Here is a 22604-nt window from a genome sequence, read left to right on the forward strand (position 1 = left end):
GAAGTCAGCAGGTATATACCTATGCTTGAAGGTAAAGGTGCTTTGGCCCAGATCCTTGAGGTATTCTCTAACCCTTACTGAAATCAAACACCTTTGAGCTCCAAAAATAAAAGAACACGTACAGCAGTTTATGACTTCTCCAGCCAAAAACAACTGATGAGTTCAGTGCACGTTTTTTGAACACCGGTAATGAAGTCATAGAGCAGGGGGGAAAAAAAGTGCTAAATAGAGCATTCCTAATTATCAGTGCTTTTACTTCTTGAAACAGAAGCTTAGGGCTTTTAATCTACATCTATTCGTCAACACAAGATGCTGATTTGTTGGAATCAAGTCAAGCATTTTGTAGCTGTTGACAGGTGTGCAGGTAAGACTGAATTTCATCTTTGTAGTCTGTGTTGAGAGAGGACTTTGTTTCTTTTTGTAAAGGCTTTGACAATACTACCACTGGGGTGTCACATTAAAATGACCTTTTTTCTAATAAAGGGACAAATTGCATTTTATTTCTCATGTATGTAGTGATGTTACTCATTTGTTTAAGCAGTTAGCAGGTGACCATATGAAGTTGCCTACTACATTAGCAAATGATCCCTTGTGTAATTTACAAATGTCCTCTGAAAAAAAAAGAAGAAAAGATAAACTGGTTTTAAAAGTCATGAGAGTAAAGTTTTGCAGCATAATACCTGCCCTTTGATTTTTCTAGTGGAAGATATGTCCATGCCATGATTCTGTGATACCGCATATGCATGTCCAATGCAGCCCTGAGTATTATTCTAAAGCTAAAAAGCATTTGCTTATTTAAAGATGTGTGCAGCTAACAATGCTACAGACCTAGTAAATCCTGCCAAGCACTCTTTGAGAATCTTTTTTATATACTGGTGGAAGTGATGGACCATGCTTATGTATCCATGACAACACTGCAACAAGCCAGAGCAGGGCCAGGTCTTTTCTTGCTCCAGCAATATCAGATTAAAAGTAAGAGGCTAAATCTTATTAAATAGCAGAACTTTTTCAAAAGATAAAACAGAGTTTATGGGTCCATATGATAGTTGTTCATACTAATATACTTGTGTTATTTCAATGCTTTCATTAGTTTCCTCCATTGATTGTAAATAGTGCTGCATGGTGAACATATGAGGAAAGATAAAACTTCGGAGTTCATCCTGGATTTCATCAGTGTCAAGACTGAATTGTTAAAAATATCTGTCTCAAAGGGTATTAAATTGTATCATGCCATAATTTTTATTTTTTCTTGAAAGGTGTTACAGGTTCTTTTATATTTTCTGTTCTCATGCCAAAAGCTTTGATTAAGGATGTTAAATGATCCAGTGGATTAGTACTGTAATTGCCTATTTATATTTATAAATCCATGCAGTCTCTCAGTGTATTTTTGTTAGCTGTGATGCTGATATCTTAGACTGGTATGACTGAGATGCAAATTATGTGTATGGGGTGGAATTTTATTTTATTTTAGTTTTTAAATTTATGTATTATTTTATTTATTAATTTTTTATTACCATTAAGGTAGGAGGTTTTGTCGGTCAGCTGCAGCCTTTTTACCCTGGGAGCTCTTCTGAGTTCAGATGAATGTGGCCCCACACAGACTGACTGAGCCACTTGAAAGCATGATGTGGCCTCCAGAGGTGCCTCTTGCTGTAAAATGTCGTGCGATTCCATGAACAAATTTAACAAAATTTGTGAGAGAGAGTATGTGTAGCACTCTCAGTTGTCCTTCACATATAAAAGACAGCAACTCACAGGGCAACCCTGCACATGAGTTTTCTTCATATTACAGCCCTATACAGCTGAACTGCACCTCAAGCTGTGACTGTGGCAGGGGTATCAAGCCACGAATAACTTTTCTTGTGAGCCAGTTGAATTTAATCTGTACCTAGTGTCAGAGACTGAAATGTTATAATTTGTGGCTGAAACATCTTCATGAAAGACTTGCCTGTTATAGCAAAACCATGTAAAAGCTGCAGAGAAAACTACCACACCCTGACTAAGGGCCTGGACTGCATGTTGATGGAGATAAGATAAAGTGACTCAGATCTGGGCTGGGGGAGAAGAATACATTCAGAGGAATCAAGCTTAGCACCTTTGGGGTGGAGACTGCTGCCCTGGGTCTGTCAGCTGCCAAGCTCGAACAGACCTTCACACAAAAGTGGGGAGGAGGAGAGGTTTTGGGTGTGTAGTGAAAAAGGCTCTGGTTTGATGCACTGAAGGCCCATCCTCCGCTGTGCAGACCAGCTCAGCTGTGGGGCCCCTTCACGCCGGGAAAAACCACGTCCATATGAAGGACAGCAGAGGGGGTGTCATGGCACATCAAAGGCCCCCCAAAGGGGTCCCCAGATCCTGCACCAGAGCTATGCAAATGGTGCAACAGATCCACAGTGTTACAAGGGACAGTGTCAAACAGGGGAGGCACGTGGGCATTCCCACCTGGCCCAAATGTATATTAATCCATTGGATTCTATACTTTTCAGCAGCGCAGGGCAGTGGAGAACCCTCACCAGCAAGGAGACCAGATGGAGGGGAGCAAGGAGATGTCATTCGGACTGTCGGAAGGGTGATGTTTCTACCTAACCCCTGTCACTCCCTCCCTGTCCCTCCCCCCTCCACACACCTTCCTTCTTTCCTTTCTTTCTTTCCTTTCTTTCCTTTTTCTTTCTTTCTCTTTCCTCCTTTCTTCCTTTCTTTCTTTCCTTTCTTTCTCTTTCTTTTTTCTTTTTCTTTCTTTCCTTTCTTTTTCTCTCTTGCTTTCTTTTTCTTCCTCTCTCCTTCTCTCTCTTTTTTCTCTTTTTCTTTCTTTCTCTCTCTTTTTTTCCCTCTTTCTTCTCTCTTTCTCTTTCTTTTCTTTCTTTCTTTCTTTCTTTCTCTTCACCTCTTTTAAATATAATATCTCACTTTTTTTTGGCACCAACATCTAACCTGGTTTGGTTTTAATCAAGTTTTGGGGTATATTTCAAACCTTTCTGGGTTTGATCCATTTTATTCACAGAGACTTAGTTTTCTTTGCTCTTCTGTGTTTAAACCAGTTCGTAACACCTAGATAAAACTTATCACCAACTACATGTACCAAGCATCCAGTCTCCTCATGTCCTTCCTGCCAGCAGCAGCTGTGTTCCAAACCAACTTTTCCTCCATGAGCCCTGTTAGGATGCAGGGATGCAGTTGTTAAAGTTCTTTAGAAATTCCTCTGTCCAAATTAAGGTGCAAACCGAGACCATATGCCAGTGACAATAAGTGAGGGTTTTATTTGATGAGAGGGAGAGAGAGAGAAAGAAGAAGAGACAAGAAGAGAAAGAAATAGAAAATGGGGGGGGGGGGGGGGGGGGGGGGGGGGGGGGGGGGGGGGGGGGAAGAAAGAGAGTGAAGGAAAATACCACCACTCCATGTATGCCAACGATGTTCCGTTGAGCCTCTCCAGCTGGTCTTGTCGGTGGTGAAGGTCCCCCCAAAAACCATAGAATCCGATGGGTTAATATGCCCTCGAGCCAGGCAGCAATGTCCAGGCATGTCCCCCTGGGGGAGGGGGGTCATTCTCTCACAGCAGACTCGGGATCTGTTGTACCGAGTGGTGCAAAGCCTCTGCGGAGCACTTTGGGGGGTTATGACTCCCCCCTGGCTGTATCCCACGTGGAAGTCCCGTGGGTGTGGCCTGTGGGGTTGGCGTTCCACAGGTGGGCCAGTTTGTGTAACAGAGGATGGGTGTTCACTGCCTCTGACCAGAGGTTACGCCACGTACCTGAAACCTCATCCTCCCCCCTCGGTTTGGGGGAGTCTGTGTAAACCTGGCTTCTGTGAGCTGCACTCTCACCCCACCCCAAACTCAGCCAGGGATGATTCTCAGCGCAGCTGGTGGCTTTGGCCTTTTGTGGATGCATACCTTTCCCTCAGCCTGAGATGACTGAAGGATAGGTTTCCCTTTATCTAATCAGCAGTCTGACTTTCAGTTCAAAGTCTGACTCTTCAGGGAGGCTTCTTTGGTTGTAGCTTCTTTATAATGAGCAAAACTTTATGTCAATGTTTGAGGCATGAACTATTTTCAGTCTCTGATAAGCCCTTTATCAGGCTGGGCCTGGCTCTGCACTGTGTGTGCACAACAGTGCCCATCCTGGTACCTGTTGTGATGGTCACTCTGAACTGGCATGCTTTTTCCTTCCAGACACCAAGCTCTGTAATTGCAATTATAGTTCCTGAACAATTTAACTTGCCTCATATGCCAAGAATAACCAGTATATCACTTTGCAGGTTTGTGTAACTTCCCTTGTTCCCCAAAACCTAGGAAGAAACCCCTATTTTTTAACTTGTTTTTTGAGATCAGAACCTTATTTGCCCACTGCAGGAGACATTATGATGAACCCTGAGGGAGCAGGGAGAGATGATGTATCAGGACTTGGAAAACCAGAGAAGATGTTTATCCACAGGCCAAGAACAGTGCACAGAGCTGAGAGGTAGGTGCTTTCTAAAATTTTTCAACTTCCGAGACATCATCTTTACAGCCAGGTGGGGGATTGGAAAGAAAACAAGGAGGCAAAAAGAGGAAGCAGCAGAGAGATGGGTTTGGGTGTTTTATACAACAGCATAATTACTCTCAGGGTCACAGTGATGGTAAAAGGAGAGATTACAGGCTGGTGTTTATTAGGCTCCTCCCAAAGTCTCACAGGTTAATTTCAAATAACACGATTATTTTAATCCAGTGGCAATCCATTTGCAAAATTCAACTCAAAGCTTTGTTTTTCTATCAGATCTTATTAGCCCTCTGCTTCCCTTGACAGATACTCATTTCGTGAGAAACATCACTCTTCCTATACGCCTGCTTCTGAGCCATCCAGTGCAGTTCCTGAGTCCTCCAACGCCCTTGTCAAAACTGTCTTATGAAGGGATACCTGCAGACACACAGTGTAAGAAATGGTGCATGGCAAATGACTTCACTACAGGGACAATAGATGCTGTTGTGAAGATTTCTGCCCCTTCCCTCCTCTTCATGCCAGGTCAAGAAACAACAAAGCGATTCCACATTTGACCTGTGTGTGTGCAGCATTGATGATTACCAGGCTTTCCACACTGCAAACAATGCTCCACAGAGGAGCACAGGATTCCTGATCGTAAAGCAATCACACCTGACTTCCTGTCATACTTCAGACATAGAAATATCAGTGTAAAATAGAGTGTTTTCAATTAGCAGTCTGCAATGATGGGTTGACTCCAAAGGCAAGAGGTCTAAAACAGTGCAGAAGGACCACAGCAAGAACAGAGTGAAGTTTGCAATTAACATGTTATGAAGAAGTCCATTATTATCAATACCTTGGTGCAATCCCAATTAGAAGTAAAAAAATATCAAGAATAGTCCAAAGATTTCCCCAATGTGTTTCAAATTAAAACAAAAACAATTTAAAAAATGGGCACAGACAGGTAAGATGAGTGAAAAAATGAGCCATGATTGCCCAGCCTGACAGGCAGCAGGCATCTTGCCAAGGCAAAACAAAATAATCTCAGAGAATAACTACCCACAGAGTGCCATCTTCAGATACTAAAGATGCAGGCATAAAATGTACACAGATTTTTCCCAGACTTCGTGTGGTTTCTAAAATTTATTCATCACAGTATCTTGATAGGGTTGGGGGTTCCTTCCTTCCTTCTGTCTTTCCTTCCATGGCTGTTTCTGGCTAAGATGGCATTTAGTATTAATGGCAAAAAAAAAAATTCCCTTGTGACATGCTAGAAAGACGCATATTAATTGACAAAGATAAGTTCTGCAGCAATTTCTTTCTCATAGGTTTCTGATGTTTCATCCTTAAAAAAAAATGAAATGGTACTACATGTCTTTAGTAAAGGCCTAATTCCAGCTCCAGTATGAGCTTCAGAAAGTGAAAAGATGAGTAGTCTGCACTACTAATTACAGTGTAAATGTTTAATAATTATTCTTTCTTTTTATCCTTTGCCCTTTTCAAAACTGAAAGGCTTTAATTTACATGTACGGTGGCTCGTAATTGCCTCTTCACAATACCTGCTTGTTTTATTTCTTTTCTATCTTCTTTTGGGAATAGATGGAGTACATGAAAACCCTGATCTACATGTCTACAGTGCTCCCCCAAAAACAGCTTCAGCACTCTCCTCACAGAAAGCAGAGCCCCAGACAAGATTTTCTATGCATCCACATGTGGTCTCAAGTGATAACTCTACTGAATTACATTTTTAATTACATAATACCTATGTGCAAGCATATCTGTGTCTATGTAGGCACACAGCTACGTATTTGCTATAAAAAGCTATATTTGTTTGCTTTTGTGTTTTGTAACTGCTCCTACTGAGACATGGTTGCTGGATGTATCCAGTTTTGGGGATTTTGTTCGTTTTTTACAGCAAAATATTTCTGCAGGAATGGTTACATTTGTGCTCCATATGCAGGTTCCAGCTATATATTCAAGCTGGACAATAAAGTAGGGAAAAAACAGCTGATCCAAAAGGGCCTGTCTAGACAGTGCCCCATCAGTCTGGCTAAATTTGGTGCTAGTGCTCCCAATGGGATTGTAAAATAATTGTTCTGGTGTCTGCATTCATTTCCCATGTCAAACATCATCCCAAATATATGTATTTTTTCCAATACAATAGGCCCATAGGCCCAAACTGTATAATTAGATGGAAGCACCTCAGAAATAAGCACCTAAGTAAATACCTCCTAATATGCAGAAAACCTGTTATTTATTTGCTGGAAGAAAAAAAAACAAAACAAAAAAAACCCCCAACCAAACAAAAAACCCTACACACTTTTTAATCAGAATGAAATTAATTTGACTTTCAGTCAAAATATAATTATTTTAATTAAGAATCTAAAGATTTTTTTTAAATAAAACAAAAATACACTTTTGTATAGGCACAAAGCAAAGTCATCTTCTCTTGTACATTTATTAATATTATCAGAGAAAATTTAACAGAAACTTAGAGATGTCTATGTGAAATGATAGGTATGAATCATAGATTGTAACAGAGTGAAAATCTTATTAAAAAACCTTAATGAACAAAAAGTAAAGAAAAAGAGCTGAATTTTATCTTCTTAAATGAAACTGGTGACTATTTCTTTAATTTCTGTGAAGTGACTATCTTATTCATTTGGATTTTTTGATTGTTCAAAAGACATTTGACAAATATTAAAACCACAAACTAACCTTGATTAAGACTTGTTCTATATATTTCAGAAAATGCTGTGAAAATTCTGAAATCTATGAAAACTTTATGAAGGAAATCAAGCACAAATATGGAGCTTCAAAAAGGAAAAAAAATTGAGAACTGTGTGACTGATGTCCACAAACACAATGGTAAAAGTCAAAACAAACAAATAAAATGCAAATACATAAATCCCCTGCTTCAGGAAAATAAAATACAGAAAATATGTTTCCTATATGTCCATCTGCACAGTTATATCTTGTTCTCCATTCTGTTTTGTTCTTTTTTTTCAAGACCAAATTATTCCAAGACCTTTACGTATAACAGAACTCAGGCATGATTTTTGACATTTTAAAGAAACATCCCCCTGATTAATTGTACTTTAGAAAGTGTGGCTCTCCACGTGCTTCAGTAGCTATTTACTTGACATATTGAGAATACACACATTTCAGGCAGAGACCATGGAAAAAGCCACACTGCCCCACACTGTGCAGTGCCTGGACTGTATTCTTGACTGCACACCTCACATTGCAAGCAGCACAGATTTCCTCCCCATCATTTACCAATTCTGGCAAACTGTAGCCAGAAGCTTTAAGCATGCCAAGAACTCAAATACTAGGTTATGCTGCAAACAAACAAAAAACCCACTCTTTCCCCCCAAAACTCTGGTGTGTCTCACTCCCTAAATTTCCTCTATAGAAACTTTGGTTCCAGCAACTTTCTGCACGATAAATGAGGAAAGAGGAGGAAACACCATGTAACAGGATGGGAAATAAATCCGCTTATCTCTGTGCAGAAGTGCCCTGAAGGAGCTGGCTGAGCTGCAGCTCATAACCCAGATTACTGCCAACCAAGCAAAATGAGGGATGGGAGAAAAAATATAAATATGAAAACAAATACATTAAATAATTTAAATGTAGATTTAATATTGGAGTTACTGGACCTGCTGGAGGAGGGAGTGCAAGGGCATGAGGGTGTTGCGTTTGGGGGTTCTGGGGAGTGGAGGGGGGATATGTGTGCGCTTCCTGGTTTGCCTCCTTCCTTTCGTCTCAGGGGCTCTGCAGCTGCCCCTCTCGCACTTGAATAAAGACAAACTTTTCTTTCTGGAGGGGGCAAGATCCGTGAATACCTTACTCAATAAGAGATGGGGCATATTGAAAACTATATTAAATTACCCTGATTAACAATTTAGCCACGAACAGGAGAGCTTTGAGAGATCTCTATAGTCAGGGCTGGGGGCTATTCATGCCAGCAGCTAAGAGGTCGAAAGGTTTCTGAAGTTCACAGGCTCAGAGCCTTTGTTATGCTAACAGACAATCTCAAATCAGCTGCCTGCTGGAGTGTGAAATATAAATGATTCCTTGTGAACTTCCAATAAGTTGTCACTCTTGTTCTCCAAATACCAGGACAGGCTGTTAATTTATAGCAGGGTCCTTTTCTCTCAGCATCATGAGCCCTAAATGAATGCCTTTGTACTTCAAATAATCTTTTTAAGGAAGTTGCCCTGTCGTAATAGCCCAAATACATCTTGTATTTTCACCATGAAAGGAAGTATTGGTATTTCTCCAAATTTGTCTTTCCCTGTGCCAGAGGTGTTAGGGGTAGGTGGGAGAGATGGTCCCAAATACAGCAAGCTGGGACCCAAGGTGGGTGGGGGGCAGTAACAAGTGGTGATAGACTGGGAGCTGAGAGAGCCAAAACCTCATCACCTGCCTTGTTCTGAACAACACGCAGAACAAGATTTACTGTTCCAAAATTACCTGCCCCCTGCCTTAGGTGTGATTTAGGGCATCAGGGAAGGAGAGGAGGCAGCTGCACCCAAACAGCGGGCAAGGTCTGGGGAGGGTCTGAGATTTGGGTACAAAGAGAAACACACCCTTCTACAGGACATCGGTGCTAATGCCGTGAAGAGAACAATCAGTTAATTATCTTTATACATAAGGAAATCAATCTATTAGAGGATGTGATCTGCTCTTATCCAAGGAGGAAAGGGAAGCCTCCCCTGTGAGAACCCTGGTGGGGGTCTGGTGGGCACCCAAAGTGCAGTGAAGACTCCACAGCGCTCCAGGATGAGGGGAGACCCCCTCCTCACTGTGGCAATAATGATCATAATTATAATAAAAAATGACACGAGTTTAGTTTGCTTGCACTGGAAATAAAAATGCTTGTGTCCCATCCCCACTACCCTATCAGGGAAGGAAAGGAGGGGTCCCCCAGGCACCCACCGACCACAGACAGGGAAGACGCACAAACACACAGGTTTTTTGGAGGTTAAGTTTAGCTGAAGAAGGAGTTGCGGGTGCTACTGGCAGTTTTGGGCCTCTCTGATCCATGCAACCCAGAATGAGGATGCCTTTAGATGGCTCCTTGTACTGATACTGACTGGATGGTGCTTTAGTTTGGTGGGGTGGGGGGGGAAGAGGTGATAATTGCTTTTCTCCAAATCAGCATTTGTTTTCCCTTTTGGAAATTGATCTCACCATTTATTCTCAATAAGCTTTTATAAAAATTCCCCAAAAATAGGAGAAACAAAGGTTTGATTTATGCTGTTTGCAAGAAGAGAAAGAAAAGTTCTGGAGGCTTTTTTTTTTCTCTTTTTTGTTTTTTCCTCTGAGCAGATGCACACACAGGGGTTATTATTCTGAAACACTAGAGTCATGAATTATCCGTGTCCTCTGAGTTATTAATAATACTTAGTGCTTCCAATGCACTTTGCATTTAACAAAGAGCTGACGAAATCAAACACTAATTAGTGTCTTGTTTTTATTTGACAGTTTGAGCCTTTTCTTTTCCTTTTTTTTCTTTCTTTTTTTTTTTTTTTTGTTTTGTTTTGGAAGAGAAAAGTTGTCTATTTTTCAGCAAGTTTTCAAACAAATTAACACCCACATTCAAACCTCTACTAAAAGTTTGTTAGTGAATTGCCAATACTGGCTTAATCAATTATGTCTAGAGCAGCTAATGCTGAACTGAACAGTCTACATGTTAATGACGGTGTTGCTAACGGCATTTATTTAATTGAGAAATAGCTTCACACCCTTATTTTCACGTTTCTGACGGCCAAGTTGTGCATTTCAAATTTTAGCTTTCCTTTAAAAAAGCTCTAACAATGTAGGAACAGCATAATACTCATGGATGCAATTACTAAATTACAATAAGCAGATTTTTTTGAAGAGGCGACATTTTATTTTTGAGCCGACATCTTTAAATTAGATAATATTTTAAGTACAAATGTAAGAGTTGGATTAAATATTTCTTTTGTTGAAATATAATCGTTAACAAGAATCAAATCTCTTAAGTTTTCTACAGCGACAATATGAACATTTAAAACAGTAATTAGTTTTCGCAATAAATATTAGCCAGAACAAAGTTAATTTGGGGGAGGGTGCATCCAGGAGATTTCTTGTTTTAGCATTCCTGAATGGCATACCTGATTGTTTTCAGGCAAAACAATCTTGTTAACAATAACAGTATTTTGCTTACACATTTGCCTTTTGTAAATACATTTCCACAAAGGGCCACAGAATGAAAGAATTATCACTCATGTATGAATAAATAGATGTCGTTTCCTTGTAACCACTAGACAGTGATTGTCTGAAGTGCCAAAGGGGAACACTACTTTTCTAGAGGATATGGACCAATGAATATATCTTTTTTTTTGCATATCAAGTACTATCTTTGTGGTCAAACAAGGTGAAAGCAAATAAAAGAATAAAACAGCAAAAGAAAGACTGTGTGGAAAAGAACCACGGAGAAAAAGTGCAACAGGACACCACAAGATGGCTGCCTTTTCATTCTTTGTCTATGATTATTGACGAATTTCTACTGGAAAATTAATGGAAAATGTCCTTTAGCAAATCTGCCAGAAGAACTACAGTTGCATTCTCCTAACACCCTTGCAAACTTATTAAACATATTTAAGCTTTTTTACACACAGCAAATCATCATATAGATTTGTCTGGAGGAACACCTACTGCACATGTGAGTCATCACACTAATATCGACAAGTCTGGGTGTGTGAGGAGGACAGAAAGATACAGACAAATATGTAACGTAAAATAAATCCCTTCAATATGATAGGCAAGATTAGCATAGATTTATCAAACAACTACACCATTTTAGCAGATGAGAAAAATACAGTATGAATAATATATGTAGTGTATTAAAAAGATCTTTAGGGAGGCTTCTCAAATTCAGGTAGAAAATACATCTTTGTATGAGTGTATTAACTCCTCTACTCTTGGTTGAAATCTACTATTATTAAAAGTTATGGAAACAATATAAAGGTAACATTCAACATTAAATCAGAAACTTGCTAAAAAAAGATGAAACTACGTTACAAAACATTGGATCAATTCCAGCAACTGTGGACAAAATAAAGACTTCCTAAAAACAGTCAGTAGTTTGGATTTTAGTCTATTCAGCAAAAATCGCTAGGTTATAAGGTTACTCTGTGGGCTGAGACTACTGACGAAGAACAAAGCAAATGGTTCCGTTTCAATAGGAAATATAATAAAACCCCCTTTATCTAAAAGCCATCAGGGACAAGCACTCAATACAAGTTAACAAGCAGGAACTGATAAGATAACATTTATATGAGGTCAGAAGCCAAATGCCAGTCAAAAGCTTTTAACCTCTTGGGTCATAAACAGGAATAGATAAAACACATAGATGGTTATTTATTGGATTTTAAAGGAATCTGATCATTGTGAGTGAATAACTCCATGATTTACATAATTGGGACTTAAAGAACAGGAACTTTGTCATTAACACAAAAAGCAAAGCTTCTGGTCTATAATTCTTCAGGGGCTTTGGTTTTTTTTAATTCACTTTACTGTCTCTTGTTAATCTATACAACCCAGACAAAACAGACAGGTGATCAAAATGATAATCATTGTCTTAAAATAGACACATAATGAGTCACTAAGAGAATTGGTCTGTGCAATCCAAGGTTTGTCTGAGCATTCAATAGGCTAAATATTTACAGTCAGCGTACATAAAGAACAATAGTCAACCTCCCCATTGTGGTGTTAATACCAATAGAGTTTTGTTTTGTTGCTTTTCTTCGAGTCCACTAAAGTAAGAGCAATCTCATTTCACAGTAAAAGGATGTCACTTTAAAGAAATGATAATAAGAAAAAAATCAAACAGCATCTGATATTAAAAAAATACCTTATTTTAAGTGCATAAATATTTCATGTGAATTTACAAAAGCTTTAATTACACTTCTAATATATCTGGGAACAGTAACTTCTCTGTGTAATTTTTATTTCTGCTTGTAGACTGAGTCTTCAAATTCTGTAACTTGCCTATATTTTTGTCCAAAAATAATTTTGAAGGTAATGCTAAAAAAATTACCGAATAAAATGTAATATCCACCATTCAAGAAAGAAACAAGGGTTGATGGAAGGCCTTTCTAGGCCTAGTGTTTCTTTAAACAGAGTTTACAATACACTAGGCGAACACTGGATTTAAAACACTTCAAAATATTTATCAGAAGTATTTTATCACCATATTCAAATGACACCTGGAACGCACTCACCTTTTATTGACAGTCTCTGTTCTGAACATCCATTTGCTCCACAAGAGCCCCCAACAGAACAAGGACTGACTGTTTTGATTTTGTTAATGTTTAGTAAAAAACCAAGCAACACTAATCAGCATGCTGATTGCATTGCCAACTAACAAATAATTTACTACTCTGAGCACTGCATTCCATTAAAAGCTCATTAAATTTTCTGTTCTCCAATGGGAGCTTTAGCTTTTGAACTGCATGCTTTTGCTCCAAATTGTCACTTAATCCACACTTTCTTCACTTCCCACCCGCCCCCCCACGGCCCCCTCTCCCGGCATCATAGGTAGGAATTTCAATTCCTAGATACACAAAAGCAAGGTAAATAGAGCCCAGATTTTGATTTCTTTTCTAAATTCAAGATCTTTGGGTGTCAGGAGTGATCGAGAGTGAAGCTACTTTCCTAGATTCTCACTTGAGCAGTTTAACTTGGGTAAAATACCCCTCTTCACGGAGAGGAATGGTGGGTGATTTAGGTATGGGAATGCTTTGAACAATTTGGTGCATGGGAAGAGAGACATATAACTCTCCAACATTTTGTCTTTTAAACTGGAAGCAATTGCTTAATGAGAGAGGAAAGCAAACAACTGCAAAAAAACCCCCCAAACCCTTTCTATTTTATTCGTGTAAACAGTGAACAAAAGAAAGAAAACCACCCTTTATGTTACAGAGCACAAAACTTCTTATCTGTCCTAAGTATCAAGGATTGCAGTTAGGACACTTCGGGAGGTCTCACAGGGGAGTAAAAAGCTCATCTTCCTCAGCCTTGCATACTAAGGAGCACACAATCGCTACATTTAATAAGTAAAATGCAAGCAAATGTCAGCCCCTAAATTAAAATGCATCTTTGGATTGCTAATTGTGCTTCTTGTAAATTTGGGTCATTTTGCATGACTGACTCTAATGTAGGGCTGAGGTTGCCATGTAGCAGAGCGAATTCCTGATTCCCTGTGCTAATCCTGAACTCAGTGATTGTGTCAGGTGCAGTTCTGTATGCCCCAGCAGCTGGTTCATCCTCATCAATGCAAATAAGGCAACTCCTACAATCAAAGCCCCGTGAGTCTAAAGCTTGATTGCTGATGGTAGGCTAAAGCGCTACACAGGCTCACTTTCAAATCACACTAACTGACAAGACAACTCTAATGTTGCCCCGGTTTCAAAGCCACCCTTTTGCCAAAAAAGACCAAACTGAGAAAAAACATATATATTAAAAAAAAAAAAAAAATACAGGGACATGCATCGTTTTGGGTGCTTAGAAAATTCATATATATGTGTACATATATATATATGAACTTGAGTGAAAGTCTGCTGTGGCAATAATTAACGTAATATTTGAATACTTATGAGAAAGTATGCCCAGCCAGTAATTACTGGCGCGGCGCAGCCCGCCTCTTTTCTCAGGGATTATCATCCAGGAGTTGTGGTCTCCCGCCCCCCCACCCCACGCGCTGCCCCCGCCGCCCATCCCAGAGGGGAGCCGCTTTTGTGGTGTCCCTCACCCACTCACCTCTTCCTCCCGGCTTTCAAGAAAACTCTATGGAAACCCCTTACTGAAATCTTCCCTCTGCCTGCGCCCCAGTTTTTGGAGTTTGTTCTGCCTGCCTTTCCATTAAGTCCACGAAGCTGGAGAAAAACGCTACCTTGAAAAAGAATAAGGCTGTGAAAGGGGCCAAAGGCCACTCCAGTGGATCCCTATCAACGCATATAATACGAGCATATCCTATAAATATAATACACACAGTACTATAAATGCAAAACTGGAGAAAAAATAACATTTCCAGCAAGAGCAAATCCCATTGGGCAGGGCAAAGAGGAGACCTACAGCCCGAGCAGCCCCGCCCAGATTCTCAAAATCTGTCGCAGGCAACATTTGATTCCGGAGAGCCAGAGTTTCAGGCAGCTGGAGCTGCCCCTCTTCCCTCACTCCAGGCAGAGGGAGAGAGGATGCTAGCACGGCAGCCCGGGACGGAGACAGGACTTCGAGCTCACCTGCGGACGGGAAACAGGGCAAAACAAACAAGGAAACACGAGATTTTCCTTTCCCCCTTCCCTCCACGCCTTACCACTTCTGTCTACTCCGTTCACAGGTTTTAGAAGGTGTGGGCAGCGCCAAAAGTGCGACAAGAAAATCCGACCTCAAAATCCTGTATTTCCACAGCGGCTGCAACCAGACACCCGGTCCGCGGCCACTCGCGCCTCACCCTCTCCCCTTCCCGCAACAGGATTAACAGACATTTTCCTAAAAGCAAATCAGAATTTGGCAAATTGTGTGTGACAGTCGATTTGCTCACAATATCCACTCTTTTTCGGTATGAAGACAGCAGCGTTCTCAGTTTAACTCCGGCTGACACAGGGCATCTTCCAGGCAAACGTTTGCCTGGAAAAACATTTATACCTCCCTGCATATCTCCTTCAACCACCCCCAAAACGGGAGTCCTGGACTCTCGGGGATCATTGCATCCTGATGACTCATGAATAAGATTATTGCCATGGAAGTATACCTAACGTGTTTCTGTAATCTTACTTTCTGTGCTGTTTTGTTCTGGTTCCTCCCCAAGACCCTACCACCCCTTCCTTGCTGTGCTGGTCTTTAAACACAGGTGCAACTCATGCTGCAGGAGAAAATAAGCTCTGCCCATCCAGAACAGGGCTGAGTCCTGTAAGTCAATACACCTGGAGTCAGCTTTGAGATCGTGTTCCCTCTCAATGGGATGAGGCAGCTCTCCCCACAGCCCTGGACTGGGGAGGCTGCTCAGCTTGTCATGGTTGCTGCTGGATCTCAGTAGGCTCAGGGGGAGATGCTCTGCATCCTCCAGGTCCCACAGCTTTCTCTTGAGTCTTAAAAATTAAAATTCTGTTTCACTCCAAAATCCATTTTACCTTAGGGGTTTTGTGGGGTTTTGTTTATTTGATTTGTTGGTTTGGTTTTTGTTGGTTTGGGGTTTTTTGTTTATTTGGGGTTTTTTTCCCTTCCCTGCACAGGGAGACCTTTTGGCTCTCTTTGTAACAGATGCAGTTAGGCAGCAGAGAACCCCTAAAGATATCTTCTTAAACAGAAGTCCATCCATACAAAGTCTCTTAACCCTGTAAACATTGCAGATAAAGTATCTGAACTTCAATTTTCCTACATACTGTGAGAACAGAATGAAGAGTATGTGATTATTTAATTTCCAGTAACGATACACATCTCTATAATTTAGTGGTTTTTTCTCTGTTCTTCACAGGTGAGGACATCAGGTTGACTTCTCAGTAACCTTCTTATAAACTAACTAGAACCTTGTAAAAATAGCAGTAAAATTATTTTAAAAGATAATTACTTTAAATGTTTCACCAGTCCTGTCCTAATGTGATTTTCCCTCCTTCCATTACAAGTATTTCCTTTATTTGCAACTGATGATCTTTGGCAGTTTGGGGTTGGCGGAATGAAATGGGCACATGTAACGAAAATGATACACTCACTTTTGAAACTTAAAAAAATAGAGTGACCGACATCATCTGAGTAACTCACAGTGAGCTGACAGAGCAGTAGCTCCACAATTTGCAGTTGTGAAGAATATGGCATAAAGGCTTTAACCATGTCCAGTCAGAGGAAACAACACTGCACGTTCATGTCTTTTCAGCAAGGGAGTCCCCAGCCAGAAGCAACCTCCTAAATCCATTTGAGAAGATGCACAGGCAACTCTTCCCAAAATAACCTGAGAGCTGTTTGGCTAACAGCTTTCCAGGACTAGTCAACAGATAGCAAATAAAATAAATTCCTTCTCTCTTAGAAACACCAGAAGCTACCTTACACTCATCTCCACAAGCCTCTTGGTGGGCTTGGTCAGCTCATTGCAGCTTGACCCAGCTCCCCGTCGTCCTCCTGACCAGAGCAGATATAGACACTAAGCTTTCCCTGCTGTATTTATAGCTAAGGATTTCTGACTTGTCCCACAGTAAAGGCCATGTATTCCTTTTTCACTCAGGGGAAAAATGGTGGCAGACAATCATGCCCATTGTAAACACATAATAATATTTCAAGAGCCTGCTCATGAACAATGACTATCCTTGAAATGGTTACCTGAGTATCTCATGTTAATCAACCTATTTTAATAAGGCTCCACATCTGTACACTCCTTACCCCTCAGAGCCACCTTGTGCAGGTGATGTTTGTAGCAAAAGCTCACTATGTTCTACTGTGTTCTCATACTCCATGACTTATCACAAGCATGATGCTTTAGGAGTTAGGATATCCATTCAGTACAGGCTAAATAAACAAACCAGGGAAGCAAATAAATAGCAATATAGCTCAAAAAAAAAAAAAAAAAAAAAAAAAGACAGGCACAAATAATGAATATATGAAGATGGCCTAATGTTGAAATGTCTCAGCGACACATGCTAAACACACAGTTCTAGATAACAATAGAATATTGCATGGTCAGAGTCATCATTTTGGTCAACACAGGCTATTGAACTGGAGTGAAACACAATCTTGAAGCTAAATTTAAGAAGTCAGCTGCCACCCCACCTCTCAGCTAGTCACAAAAAAATTCAGCCTTGTACAAGACAAGAGGAAAAAAGACATGCCAGAACATAAAGCTGATTTAGGTACATATTATAATCTTAAGGATTTATAATTCCATCTTTATTCTGACTACTAACCGTAGTTTGAAAGTACAGCCATGATCTTTACATATTCATGGCACTATCTCACTGTTCCAGCTGAAAATCTCTACTGTCTTGAATTTATCCTATTTGAAAACCAAAATGTCTTAGTTGAAATTCAAATAAAAATTGTAAAATGATCACACAGTAACTGTACAATTATAATGATTTTAAAAGTGCCAATTCTGACCATTAAGGCAGTACTAAAGACATTCTGCGGATAAACAAAAAGGATCAGTTCTTGCTATGAAGGAGCTATGTGTCAAATCAGAGCTATCAAAACAATTTCATTTTCCATTATATGCTCATTTTCTGCTCTTCCATGTACAGACAACTCACTGGTATTTAAAGGAACATGGGAGGGTGGAGCTGATTGTAGCATATTTACTCAAGTAAATACTTGGGTGTAGTAATGAATGAGTTTGTTTTAAAATGTTCATATTATATGAATGTTAGTTGAAGCTGGCAGTAAATATTGAATAGACATATCAAAAGGGCAGCATGTCATCTCACTTCTCCTGTATTATGTAACATTCAGGCAGCTGTTTGCTCTGGTTGTATCCATTTTCTTGAAGAAAATTAATTTTTAAAACTTATGCCAAAATGATGATTGAGTATGACAGATGAAGAAAAAAGAAGGGAGTTTAAGAGAGGAAGTTTAGAGACTGAGCCACCCACAAGAGATTATGACAAAATTCCCAGGGCTACTGTTTGATTTGTATCAATAATTACTATTTAGTTATTAAGTCTCTTTCTCAGGACATTAGAATGAAAGACACAAGGAAGAGTGAGGTCTAAAGCTATTGCAATTTTTCAGCACAGGGGAATCATCAGGAAAGCGCTGTTACTAAAAAAAACCCAAAAACTTTCATAATTTTTTTTCTAAGTGATACATGACAAGTGTTTCATAAGCATTTGTGCATATATAGCGAAGACCAGAAACAATCCTGAGACATGGACAGAAAGAAGAAAATAGGACTAAAAGGGCTGTGAGAGAATATCTCAGCTCTATGTTTTCCATGGGTCTAAAGGTAGTACGCTCCAATTCTCTCCTGTCTTTTACAATATGATTTCTAAATATGGCATTATTTGCCATACTTAGCAATACTGTTTCATTCCTTTTTAAGGCAAAAGAATTCTCTCACACCCAAAAGACCTTAGCGTAAAAACACTTATGTTCCTTAAGATGTTCCATACAGGAGTCTGAAATGGAGGATGGGTTTGCTGGCTGGAAAATACAGCTTATGTGATCTGAACAGACATTTGAAGAGGGAAGAGATAGTGCCATCTAATTTCCTCCTGTTATAAACATGTATTATAGTATTGGCTATAATATATAATATAATGGCTCGTTTTTCACACTCCTAATTTAATATTGACATAATTCTGTCTGCTGCTAGAGGGTTGCTGCAGCTGGAGCTCGCATTCCTCACTGTCTTGGTTTTGAAAGACAGGTGTCTGCTAAGGAAGGCAGAAGCCTGCCTTGGAATGGCAGATGTAAACCCTTTCCCTCCGAGTTATTATAATTTTGAAATCAAGGGCTTTTAGGCAAAGATGTGGGAAATAGGAATAACAGTTCTTTACTATTATATATCTGTATCTGGATAACCAGTCAAACAAACAACAATAACTCTGGCAGTAACAGCAATCACAAACCCAGTGCCAGCCTTCTCGGCTGTCGGGCCCTTTCCCCTCGGGTGCAGTTCCGCTCGCAGCCGGCAGGGGCGCTGGCGGCTCCCGGTGAGCAGGGCAGGTGCGATGGTTCCCCCGCGGCTGCAGGGGGCGCTCCGGAGCGAGCTCGGGGAGCACGCGGCACTGGCGGCCTGGGATCCCGGGAAGGGATGGAACAAAAGCTTCACAAACCCCTGGGCAGCCGATCCCGGTGTCCAGCTGGACCCTCGGGAACAGCAGGCTGGAACGGCAGGGATGAGCACAAATCCTGGGTGGCAGACGCGATGTATCCAAGCAGGGAACCCCCCCCGGAGGTCTAGGCAGGCAGGGCGAGCATGGCTACAACGCAGCGAAGGCTTGAATCAGCGATGAGGCAGGGCGGCCACAGCCCGGCCTCCAGTGGGACAGGGAAGTGGGCCGGGGGTCCTGGGATCTTTCTCCGCAGAAAGAAAAACGGCTGAAAAGAACCAGCAGCTTCTCTCTCCGAGAACGCCGAGAGCGAACTGACTCCACACCCAGGTGAAACAAAAGAGTAGCCGGGCCCACCCCACCGTCAGTGGGTAGCTCTTTTGTCTTCCTGAAGTACAGCCATTTGTCCCCTAGCAACATGCATATGGGAAAAAATTCCTTTAATAGGAAAAAAACTAGGACTAAACTAAAACCCCAACACTCATGTTCTCTTACAATCCTTCAGAATTTATACAGGTGGATTGTATGAAGCATATTGAAATGCAAGTGTATGCATCATTAAGTTTGTTTACTTTCATGACTATAATACTTTTTGATTGTCTTTTGGGCTTTTACAAACTTGTATATAACTGTTGCTACTATTTGCAAAGCAGTTCTGAATTAATATCCCATTATGAATGCTTCCTTGTTCTGTAGACAGGCTGAATTCAAACAATTTTTGTAGAGAACTTAGTTTTTGTAGCTTTTTTTCCTTTTTCATCCTTCGAACCAAAATACCTTGAATCCAGACAACCAAACCAATATACCATAAAATGTTTACAAAACACTCACTAAAGGAGGAAAAAAGCCTCAGATGGTTGCAGTGAATAGAGGAGTGTTTTAAAAGCCAAGAAGCTATTTAAACATTGTCTTAACTCTTCTCTTTCTGCAGTAAAATCCTTTCAAAATCCATCACTGCTAATCTGCCAGGAACAGTTTTGGTTAGAGAACTGCTATTAACCTATAGTTTTCCAACTGTCTTACACCAACAGTGGATGTAGAAGCACATAAAGGAAATGACACATGTGAAGCAAAAATTATTTGTCTAGGGAGGCTTTTGCCAGCAGCAATTTCATGATTTTCAAGTGTCAGATGTAACCTATTTCTCATTTGATACACATGGTTGTATTCTTTGGGCTCTAACTGAAAAAACACACATACTTTTGTAAGTGTTTTCATGCCAGAAAACTGCTGGACTCTTCTCTCCCAGCTTACATAAAGGTCCGCTTATCTGCTTGCTTGGACTAGAGGAGATAGAACGGGAGGGGAGGGAAGGGAAGAACTTGTCTGATACAGTCCCTCTGCCCGAGGATCAATATTTGCGCAAGACATAGATAAAATCATTTTGGTAAATCCTTTTTTTGGTCACCTAAGTGGCTAACTTTTAAAAGATTCAATTCACCAGTATTCACTGCAGTCTAAATGTAAAGTCCTAAATTGAAGACTATTTTCAGAATGTTAAGTGAGAATGTGGCAACAGCATTTTATTGAGTTTTCTGTAAACATTAACATATATAATATATAGACACACATATGCATACGTGAACACACATTTAGATAGGTATACATATATCTCTCTCAAGACTTTTCAAATATACATACATTTGTGTACACACACATTTATATACTCTTTCTCTGTACTCCTGAGTACAAGGCCAGGTATCACCTGTCTTTAATATTTGTGAATAACACTTTAGAGATTATTGCATAAAATAAAGTGCACACATTTTCAAAACAGCCAGCTTTTTTGTACAGGGTGCTACTAAACAAGAGGCTCAAACTTGACTGTACAAATCTCTCATTAGCAGTAGAGCTAATGAACCCTGATCTCCTTTGTGTCTTGTGCTTGGATTTGCTACTGTCTGAATAAGATATGAGAGCCAGCTGATGCTTTGCCTGCACTTAGACATATATTTCAATAAGCAAGGAGTTCACACTGTAGCACTATCCCTGCTTTTAGCAATAATGGTCTCCCCTGGACAATCCCTGGGGTTCACAATTTCATCAGACTTGTAAGAACTTAGTATCTTTCAGGCTGGTTTGGTAGGAATTGGACAACAACGTCTCAAGTAACCAGGTGAAATGACTATGAAGCTTTCATGCACACACTCACATGCAAACATAGAATGATTAAAAACATGAATTCTTCAGAAAACAGACTGAAATGTTTAAGGATGTAAAAACATGTTTACTTCCAGTATGCTTGACTTTCCCTGTTCTCCACAGTATTGCAGGCTGGTAGAGAATCACTTTAGAGCACTATAGCATAGAGTTTGACAAAATAATTATTTTTTTAAATTATAAATATTTTTCAATTTTTTATTTATTATTCCGTTTTAATCTCAGAGAAACAGAAGGGTATTACCATAGGCCTGGTTCCTATGGTATATCACCGTGTCCTGCAGCCATAGGGAGGAGGAGGAGAGAAGATCCAGCAGGCAGGAATTGTGCAGCAAGATTGATTTATTTATTTATTTTACAAACTCTTTTACAGACTTTTTTCTTCATAGTCTAACTGGACAAAGGACCAGCCACCCCTTGGGGGTGATTGGCTAAAATCCTAAAACATTCATTGCCAAAATATTTTTCTACTATACCATAAACGAGACTTTTCAAGGTTGCAGGTGGCTTGGTTGTTTACATTCTCTGCTACCTCTTCTGTGAGAGAGAAAAGTCTCTCACGGACTTAGAAAATAGCAAGAAAATCCTTGCTAGCAGCATTTTTGTATCTACAGAAGGGCATGATTGAAAACATACAGCTTTTTCCAATATGTCCCAAAACTCAAGGATCCTGGCATTCAAGACTGTGTAACCCCCATCAACACCAAAACACTGATTGTTTCAGCATCATTTATCTAAAGCCAGTTTATAAAATTAATTGATCTTTCCTTTGCATACCAAAGAACTAATGCTAACTCTGCCTCTGTGACACTTCACATTACAGAAGAATGGAAGAGTTCTTCACATTTTTACCCCAGGGCTATGTTGGAATGACAATAAGGCACACAAGGACACAGTTTAAAACACTCAACAGATGCGTTGTTCTGTCGCAGTTTTTAATTTGAGCTTTACATCTTGACTAAATATCTTTTGGACATTTTTGACCCAGATTTGTCTTTATGGTGACTGTGCTTTATAAAAATATGGATTTACATTGGGGATTAATTTGGCCCGTTACGCTACAATCCCTATGCCTTCATACTGAGCCAGTATGAAGATGTTTTTAAGATTTCCTTTATTTTAAATGGATTACATAATTGGTCCTATAAATATCATTCTGATAGGGAGCACAGAAAAGAGCAAGAAAAAAAAATGTAGAGAGAAG

General features: G+C 40.0%; 1 protein-coding gene and 1 long non-coding RNA gene across 6 annotated transcripts in view; one reads left to right on the forward strand and one right to left on the reverse strand.

The window, feature by feature from the left end:
• LOC116437895 overlaps positions 1 to 12969 on the reverse strand; it is a 31786-nt gene extending 18817 nt beyond the window's left edge. Inside the window, exon 1 of the long non-coding RNA XR_004237525.1 lies at positions 12707 to 12969. This is a non-coding gene — a long non-coding RNA (uncharacterized LOC116437895). The remainder of the gene's footprint in view (positions 1 to 12706) is intronic.
• TMEM161B (transmembrane protein 161B) overlaps positions 1 to 22604 on the forward strand; it is a 180016-nt gene that overhangs the window by 104498 nt on the left and 52914 nt on the right. The gene's annotated exons all lie outside the window — the stretch shown is intronic.

Source organism: Corvus moneduloides, chromosome Z, assembly GCF_009650955.1.
Source record: "Corvus moneduloides isolate bCorMon1 chromosome Z, bCorMon1.pri, whole genome shotgun sequence".
Taxonomy (NCBI): Eukaryota; Metazoa; Chordata; class Aves; order Passeriformes; family Corvidae; genus Corvus; species Corvus moneduloides.